Genomic DNA, 10,365 nt, shown 5'->3' with positions numbered 1-10,365 from the left:
AAAAATGGAAAGAGAGTGCAAGATTAAACTATTATTGCTAAAATTTGAGGGGGGAAAATATGCTCTTTGGTGTTTTGAGAACTACATCTCATCGGTTATTGCTTTTTAACCCCCCCCTCTCTCTCTCTCTCTCTCTCTCTCTCTCTCTCTCTCTCTCTCTCTCTCTCTCTCTCTCTCTCACACACACTCTCTCAATGTGTCTGCCTGTCTCTCTATCTATCCATCGATCTATCTATCTGCTATCTACCTATCTATATATCCATCTATCTATCTATTTATCTAGCTGTCTATCTATTGATCTATATGTGTGTATTTGTCTTCGATTTCCCATTATTTACTCTCCTGCCAGTCTATCTAATTATCTATATATGTATATATATATATATATATATATATATATATATATATATATATATAATATATATTTATCCCAGGTTCAGTTGAGAAGTGATTTCATTTAATTTTGTATAAGCATCACTTCATTCCTGTGCGCCATGGATTATTTCGTGACATAAAAAAGAATATGTTTTATGAACATTTCACCATAGCTTTTATACAGCGCAATTTCCACTAAACGTGCTCAAAGCGCTTTACTTAATGGTCCCTGACCAACAGCAACACGTAACCTTTAGAACGAGACATGACGCCTGTTAGGCGATATTACAATTTATTCCCACAGACAACGCTGTTAAAGACTATGTACTCATTTTACACATGAATACAATGAGAGAATGTGAGTAAAGAGCCTTCTCCAATGACTCAACTATGCGCCGAGTGAGGCTCGAACCCAGGATCTTCCGATTCGAAAGCTAGTGTCATACGACTAGGCCACATAGCCGCAAAGAGCAGCACGAAAGCCAATGCGTTCAATCAAAGTACAAAACCGCTTGTATATTATTATCATCTATAAGGCGTGGTTTGGTGTGTAGATGAATGGCATATTATTTTGTGGAGACGGATAACTAGCTTTCAAACCAGATGCCATTAAAGATAATTACATAATACTTGGAACCAATCTAAAATATGCAGACGTAACTGAAGTAATGTAACTATAAAATATGTAATAGCTCTAATTAGGTGAGTACTACAGAATGTCACAATGACACTCACGCACCACCAAAATGACACATAATTTCCCATATTGCGTGAGCTAAATAGCCATGATAACACACAATCCCAAAGCGTTGGAAGATTTATTCACAAACCCACTGTATTAGCCTCCCTCACTATATCTTTACTTTTCATTACGGGGGTAAATTAGTGCTGAAATTAGGAAGGGAAAATGACAATAGCACTCAGCGGGACAATAGCATGCCCATGGTCTCTGGTTCACAGCTGTTTTTTCACGCGCAAACAAAACCACTTATCGCCCATAGGGGTGTGAACGCTCGCCTTATAGTCCAATCTACTGTGCGTGGTCCACTCACACGAGATTGTGTTGATTACAGTAAAAATATCAAGATAGAACGAAGATGAAATCACTCAGGCCTTTGTTATTGTTTTGTTTTTTTTTTTTTTTTTTTTTTGCCATCCACGTTTATGAGTACTTCTCTCTAAACTGTATGAACCAGACTATAAAAGTTCATGGTTACACATACTTTTGTGTGTTGGTCCGTTATACATCCGGATTGTAATGTTGTGAGCTTCTTAGCCAAGCGCATACTATCTATAGACATAAAACAATAACAAAGGCCTGAGTGATTTCATCTTCGTTCTATCTCGATATTTTTACTCCGGCGTTATTATTGAAATGTGGACTTTCTTCTTTCTTGCCATCTTTTTAACCTCTTCTTGTGGTATGACACTCGCTTTCGGATCGGACGGACGGGCCTGGGTTCGAGCCTCGCTCGGCGCATAGCTGAGTCCTTGGAAAAAGGCTCTTTACTATCATTCTCTCACCGTACTCAGGTGTAAAATGAGTACCTGGTCATTAACAACATTGTCTCTGTCAGAAAAAAATGTAATATTATCGCCTAACAGGCGTCATGTTTCGTTCTATATGTTACGTGTTGCTGTTGGTCAGGGACCCCTCGTAAAGCGCTTTGAGCTTAGTGGATATTGCGCTACATAAATGCTCTAGTTTACTCAAGAAAAACTCGTATATAAAAATGTATATCGATCGATTTAAATGACTCCCATCCTGGCAAAAACGTCGCGAAGTCCCAGGTTTGAGAGTTTTTGCCAATATGAGGGTTATTTGAATTAATCGGTATTTGAAGGACGAGTTTTCTGACCAAATTTTTAAAATACGAGTTTTCCAGAGTACGGCATTCAACTGGTTAATAATCTGATATCGGAGGTCCAATAAGAGCCCCATGCATCAAGACAAGGTGTGAGAAAACACAATGGACTACTATTATTAGTATATCCAGTTGATTATATAACTTACTGCCCTTTTATTCTCTCATCCGTCCATCCATCCATTTATCCATCCATCCATTTATCCAAAAATTCATCCATCCACCAATTTACTCGTTCAATCCTTTAACCGTCAATCCACTCATTCATCAATCACCCTTTCATCTATTCACCTATCCACCAACCCACCCATCTTTATTTATTTATTTATTTATTTATTTATTTATTTATTTATCTATTTATTTATTTATTTATTCACTCATTTATTTATTTACTTGTTTTGCCAACTATCGATTAATAAACAAACACACAATTAAATAAATTAAATGAATGAAATGAGAACGAAATCTAGAAATATTAAGATACAGGAATTTAAATTTGCAACCTATGTGCAGTGATATTCATATTTGTTGGTTTGTTTTTATTGTTGTTGATGTTGTTGTTATTTGTTTGTTTGTTTTTGTTGTTTTTTGTTTCGTTTTTTGTTTAATTTTGTTTTTGGTTTGGTTTTGCTTTGTTGTTTGTTTGTTTATTATTTGTTTGCTTTTTTTGTTTGTTTTTTTGTTTGTTTGTTTTTGTTGTCTTTTTGATTTATTTTTATTTTCTTATTATTTATTCTTTTCGTTTGTTTATTGTTAATGTGCAGGGTAAGGGTTTGAAAAGCTGGGGAAAGGGAGAGGTTAATGACCTTTGGAATTTAATTATCATATTGTTTCTGATTTTTGGAGACTTACGGCCTGTGGTCTCTTTGTATGTATTTGTGTATATTATCATCATCATCATTGCCTTTTTCACCCTGGGTCAGGGTATAGGCCACAGACAAACAGTTTCCATCCTTCTCTATCCTGAGCCAACTTTTTTATCTCATTCCAGGTCTTACCACTTCTCTGTATATCAGCTTCTTTAATTCTTCTCCATGTTCCTCGTGGCCTTCCCCTTGATCTTCTGCCCTGAGGGTTCCAGTCCAATACTTTCTTTGTTATAGTTGAGTCATTCTTTCTAAGCGTGTGTCCAATCCACCTCCATCGTCTTCTTCCTATTTCCTCTCCAACTGGTTTCTGCTGTGTTCTTTTCCATACTTCTTCATTTTTTATTCTATCCATCCATTTTATTCTGAGTAGCTTACGCATGCACCTGTTTACGAAAATCTGTACCCTCCTTATACATGCCTGTGATGCGTTCCAAGTTTCACATCCATACAGTAGGACAGACTTCACGTTTGAGTTGAAAAGTCTTAGCTTTAGTCGAAGGGAAATATCTTTAGTTCTCCAAACTCTGTTCAAAGATGTGAATGCAGCCTGTGCCTTTCCTATTCGTGCTTTCACCTCTGCTTCCGTGCCTCCATCCTTGTCAATTATACTTCCGAGATAGCAGAAAGTGTCTATATCTTCGAGTTCCTGATCTTTTACTTTGATCTGCTCCCCTTGACGCGTACCTATCCTCAAGACCTTTGACTTTGCAGGGTGAATTCTTAGACCAATTGATTCCGAGAGGCTGTTTATAATTGTGGTTTTTGCTTGCATCTGGTCCTGGGTGTGGGACAAAAGAGCCAGATCATCTGCAAAATCCAGATCATCCAACTGTGTCCAGGGGTCCACTGTATCCCATTTCTTCTCCCTTTGGAGGTTTCCTTCATTAGCCAATCAATGGCAAGAATGAACAGGAATGGAGAGAGCAAACATCCCTGCTTGACACCAGTCTTAATTTCAAAGCTGTCAGTAAGCTGGTCTTCATGTACAACCCTGCAACTTGATCCTTCATACATTTCCTTAATGAGGTTTACTATCTTTTCAGGGAGTCCATAATGTGCCAGAATTTTCCACAATGTTTCTCTGTCAATACTGTCGAAAGCCTTCTCGTAATCCAGGAAGTTGACAATAAGAGGAGAGTTCCATTCTATAGACTGTTCCACTATGACTCGCAGAGAGGCAATCTGGTCGGTGGTTGAACGGTTTTTCCGAAAACCGGCCTGTTCGTCCCGCAGTTTAGCATCTGTTGCATTCTTAATTCTCTCTAAAATAATTCGGTTGAAAACCTTTCCTGGGATAGAAAGAAGAGTGATGCCTCGATAATTATTACAATTACTGAGGTCCCCTTTCTTTGGAAGCTTGATAAGATGTCCTTCCTTCCAATCCTTTGGAATATCCCGTCATTCCAGATTCTCTCAAATAGTGAGTGCAGGGCCTCAGCATTTCTTTCCGCATTAACTTTTAGAGCCTCCGGTGGAATCTGGTCTGGTCCAGCAGCTTTCCCCCTTTTCATCTTATTAATGGCACCCACAATCTCTGCTATCGATGGTGGATCACAGCTAATTGGAAGCTCAATCCTTGCAGGCAAAATTTCTGGCTGGTTGTCTGGTGGTGGTCTGTTCAGAAGGCAGTTGAAATGTTCCCTCCATCGTTCAGATTGAGCCTCTTTTCCAAAAATAGTTTTCCCATCTTTGTCTTTGACTGGTATCTCTGGTTTCCCATATTTTCCAGCAAGTGTCTTGGTAGTTTGATAAAGGATCCTCATGTGTCCTCCAGTCGCTGCTGCTTCTGCTTTCTCTGCAAGTCTGTTCATGAATGCTTCCTTGTCTTTCTTCACAGATCTGTTGACTTCCTTAGCTATGGCTCGATACTGCTCTTGTGCATCCAGTCTTGAAGCCCTTGTTCGGCTTGCATTCACTTGTTCCTTCCTTGTTCTCCTCTTTTCAATAAGGTCCAAGGTGGTTGGACTTATCCATTCTTTATGTTCCGATTTCTTTACCCCCAATACCTCGTGGCAAGTTGTTATGTAGACTTCCTTGATCTTTGCCCAATGTGACTCTACATCTATGTCCTCCTCGAGCTCAGTAAGAGGTTGGAATCTATTACTCAATTGTAGTTTGAATTCCTCATTCTTTTCCCCATCAAGTCCATTCACCTCGAATTTTTTTCTTCTATGTGATCTGGTCCCATGTTTTCTGAGTCGGAGCTTAAGCTTTGCCAATAGCAGGTGGTGGTCTGATCCAACATCTGCCCCTCTCCGTACTGTCACATCTTCCAATGAACGTCTGAATCTACGAGAGATACAAAAATGATCAATCTGATTCTCTGTCACACCATCTGGTGAGACCCAAGTTGCTTTGTGGATCCTCTTATGGGGGAACACTGATCCTCCAATCACCAAACTGTTGAATGCACAGAAATTTGCAAATCTCTCACCATTATCGTTCATTTCTCCCATGCCATGACGTCCCATGATACCTTCATAACCTACGTTATCCTGTCCCACTTTTGCATTAGCATCTCCCATCAATATGTTGATGTCTTTCCTTGGCAACTTGTCAATGACTTGTTGTAGCAGACTATAAAATGTATCTTTGTCCTCATCTGTTGCATCATTTGTTGGGGCATAGATCTGTACAATGTTCATGCTGATCTTCTTACTCCGTGTTGTAAAGGACGCCATGATGATCCTTTCTCCGTGTTGTTCCCATCCTCTCAGTGACTTTTGGGCAAACTTGCTTAGAATTATTCCTACTCCCTGTGTATGAATCCCGTCCCCTCTCCCTGAATATAAAATCTTCTCCCCAGACTTGAGGTGTTTCTGTCCGGATTGTATCCAGTGGGTTTCGCTTACTCCAAGTATATGCAGCCTGTATCTTCTCATCTCAGTCACAACTTGAGAGCTTTTTCCTGCTTCATACATGGTGCGAACGTTCCACGACGCAATTCGAAGCTGCTTGTTTGGCGAAGACGTCATCGGGTCAGCAGAGTCCTTTCGGCTTTGTCTGTTGTCCTTCATAAATTCTGTAATTCCAGAAACTCTTCGGTCGCCCAAGCTAAAAAAAAGGATTTGGTTTGTCTGTCTGCGTTTCTGTAACGATTTGAGTTTAACGGAAAGGGTGTTAACCCTTTGCCAACCCCCAACCTGGAGGACCAGGTGACTCGAAGATGGGAGAATCACACACCATTAGTCGCCTTTTACGACACGCTGGCTTGGCGTTGGGCTATTCTTGACCCTCTCAGTTGAGGGACCCCGGACACCACACGGGGAAAAAGTGTATATTATAATATGTGTATTTTGTATGGTTTTGAGCAGAAATGATGTTAAACCACCCTGCAAATTATCCTATCAAAACGAAGAGATCAGGAGAGTTGAAAGTTTTACATATTTGGGATACATTATTACATCTGATGGTAGATCCACCAGTGAAATTAAAAGAAGAATTGCTTTAGCAAAGAACACATATAATCAATTAAAGCAAATCATGAACAACCACAACATTGAGATGGCAACAAAACTCCTGGTAATGAAATCATACGTGTGGTCTGTGCTTCTTTATGGCAGCTAATGTTGGAAGATTAACAAAGAATGTGAACGTAGAATAACTGCAGCCGAAATTTGGTTTTATAGACGCATTCTTAGAATCTCATGGAAAGATAAGATAAAAAAAACGAGGAGGTATTAAAAGAAATTGGAGTACGACCAACTTTGGTAAACACCATCAGAAAAAGACAGTTAAAATTTCTCGGACATATTTACAGAAAAAACGGTATTGAAAAGATTGTACTTATGGCTAAAGTTTCTGGGAAGAAAAGAAGAGGGAGACAGATGATAGATTACATTGACAATCTGAACAGATGGATTGGTGGAGGAGGAACAGGAATCGAGCTATTGAGAAGATATGAGGACAGATATGGTTGGAGAGACATGGTCGCCCATGTCTGCAACAGGCCTGGCATTTGATGATGATGATTTTGTGTATGCATTGTCTCATTGTGCCATGTATGTGGGTCTGGGTTGACGTAAAATAGCCAAGCATCATCTTATTTACATTGCACATTGTCTTATCAAACCACAAAGAGTTTTAAATATATCCCATCTCTTTAAATAAAAGTCTTTGTCCTGGTAATTCAACCCCCCCCCCCCCCCGGCCCACCCCCAACCTCGATCCACCCACACTGCTGTTGTTATTACATGCCATGTTAACCAGAAATCGTAGAAATCTTTTTTTTTTTTAAGGCAGCACAAATGCACCCCTCTCTATATCCGAATTTACAACGTACAATATCAGGAATGAAATATGATTCCTTAACGATTAAGTCATTAATGAAATCTCACATTCATTTGAAGAAAGTGGTAAGAAATTATCAAGTACTTGTTAGGTCGTGCTACAAGCCTTCTATTATTCCCCAAGCGATATTTCTCGTATAATCTCATCGTATCTCATCTAACCTCACGCGATTCTAATCTGTCTTGTTACGCAAGAGGCGAGTGCCAGAGAAGCCAAAGCGATGCAACAAAAATATACAGCCTGAAGGAGAAGGATGCAATCGTTAATCACGTTAGTAGGAACAAAGCCAGCAGAGGATCTCATCTCAGTAGCACTGATAGCAATTCTTGGTAAGTATATTGGCTTACATCGAGATGAATTCCATATAATTCTTTACCACGAAACATTTTGATTAGGTCGCGTGAATTAAAAAAAAAATTGAGCTTTCATATAGTGCAATATCCACTAAATGTGCTAAAAGCGCTTTACAAGGGGTCCCTGACCAACAGCAACACATAACATGTAGAACGAAACATGACGCCTGTTAGGCGATATTGCACTTTTTTTGGACAGAGACAACGCTGTTAACGGTCAGGTACTCATTTTACACCTGAATACGGTGAGAGAATGGGAGTAAAGCGCCTTCTCCAAGGACTCAACTATGCGCCGAGCGAGGCTCGAACTCAGGGCCTTCCGATCCGAAATCGAGTGTCATACCACAAGATCACATATCCTCACAATAAGATAATTCCGTCATTTAAAAAGTTAAGATTGAATTTTATTTCGAATTTTAATCTATATTTAAAAAAAATCTTTTTATGACGGTACATTTAACAAATAGGTCATATTATACAGCGGTCAGCAGGTGCTAGCATAATTCCCGGACAAAGATTACGTTGCTTTACACGAAGGAGACCTCTGAATTTAACGTCCATCTCCATTACGACGTGGAAAATATTATGTGCAATTTGACTCTATGTATTAGTTTGTGTTGTGAATCCAAGATCTTGCATCCACGCCGCTGCAAAAACCCCATATGATATAGACGCAAAACACTTTATTGTGGATATTGGAATATGAATGCTGTGAACATTGCTCATTATTTCATTACCAGGCTCTAGGGGGAGACATAGCACGGTGAAAAAAAAAAAGAATAAATAAATTTAGATAAATATGTAATCAAACTTAGAATATTCAATAACACTTCTTATCTTTGAAATAAAAATATTCAATACTGTTCTTTTGATAAAAACGAAATTGTTAGGAAGGGGCACTTGTGCAAGATGGATGTAGAAAAAGGTGTGAATGATACAAATTCGGAAAAAAAAATAGAGATAGAGAGAGAGTGTGTGTGTGAGAGAGAGAGAGAGAGAGAGAGAGAGAAAGAAAGAAAGAAAGAGAGAGAGAGAGAGAGAGAGAGAGAGAGAGAGAGAGAGAGAGATAATAAATAAAAATCAGGGATCGAACCCCATACCTCCTGACTGCCTTAGAAGAAAGGTGATCTTTGGAAAAAAAATTTTCTTTTCTTTTCATTTCCTCTTTTTTTTTTTTTTGTCACTGTATCAACCACACCTTTTTAGATCGTTGTAATTAATATCAATAAGGAAACTTCGATCATTGTATATATTTGAATCTAAAATCAAATTGTTAATCCTATCAGGCCACACATCCGCTTCTGAGACATAACCAAACTAGCTACCCAATTATTCCTGAGTGAACAGAAGAATCAAGGAAAAAAAATCGACTTCACCAAGGACCAATTCCGGCTCCTTTGCTTTTGAGGATTTTGTTCTAACTGCAGATCTCTTAGGACAAGCTCATAAATCACACTGTATAAACACGTCACACTACTCCCCCCCCCCCCCCCCCCCCCCCATGCAGAGCATCATTTATAGTGATAAATACAATGTTTATGCAGTGCTGATAATCACAACCTACGTCCAACAGCAGCTGGCAGTGAGCTCATAAATGACCAGAGGTTCTTTCCTTTCTTGTATGGTTTCTTGCATTGTTCCAGATTTTATAGTTATATTACGCTGCCAGTTAGATGCTTTTCATGACATGTAAATCCAGATACAGCGACATGACAATACATATTAATTAGCACGCTTATGCAAATTATTTATAATGAAGAGCACAAAGAGTAAGATATATATTTTCTCTCTCTCTCTTTCTCTCTCTCTCTCTCTCTCTCTCTCTCTCTCTCTCTCTCTCACACACACACATCTCTCTCTCTCACACACACACACATACACACACTCTCTCTCTCTCTTTCTTTCTTCCCTTCTTTTTACCCCTCTCCCCCCCCCCCTCTCTCTCTCTCTCTCTCTCTCACTCTCTCTTTCTCTCTCTCACTCTCTCTCACACACACACACCCACACACATACACACTCTCGCTCTCCCTCTCTTTCTTTCTTCCCTTCTTTTTCCCCCTCTCTCTCTCTCTCTCTCTCTCTCTCTCTCTCTCTCTCTCTTTCTTTCTCTCTCTCTCTCTCTCTCTCTCTCTCTCTCTCACACACACACAAGAAGGGGCGTGTAACTGAAATAAGAGAACATGTCAACGTCACGTCATAGTCATCCCTGCCCGACTTCAAATTGATTGACTAGGTAGTTGGGTCTGATTTACATCCACGGAAATTACTTTTTAACAAGCCTGGTCTGTCTAGGAAAAGACAAGAAACTTAAAATACGCTTCAGAAAGTTGGATGAAATCCTGCTCCATGAAAATGCAATTATGAAAAGCAATATTCTATCCTGTGATTTAAAAAAAGTCGCAAGCAACAATAAACACTTCGAACCAGACAAAATGAAGAGAAAATATTCAAGAAGTTATCACAGCGCTGAATTCAAAATATTGTGATAAAATGTATTGAACGCCCGGCAATGTAGATATGTGTGAAGTTGGTTACTTCATTTAACACACTTTGTTTCTAATAATAAAATTATGATGATGGACAAAATGAGATCATCATCATCATCATCATCAT

The sequence above is a fragment of the Berghia stephanieae genome, chromosome 1, assembly GCF_034508935.2.
Source record: "Berghia stephanieae isolate SIO BIC M18660-M18661 chromosome 1, UCSD_Bste_1.3, whole genome shotgun sequence".
Classification (NCBI taxonomy): Eukaryota; Metazoa; Mollusca; class Gastropoda; order Nudibranchia; family Aeolidiidae; genus Berghia; species Berghia stephanieae.
Note: the sequence above shows the minus strand (reverse complement) of the source record.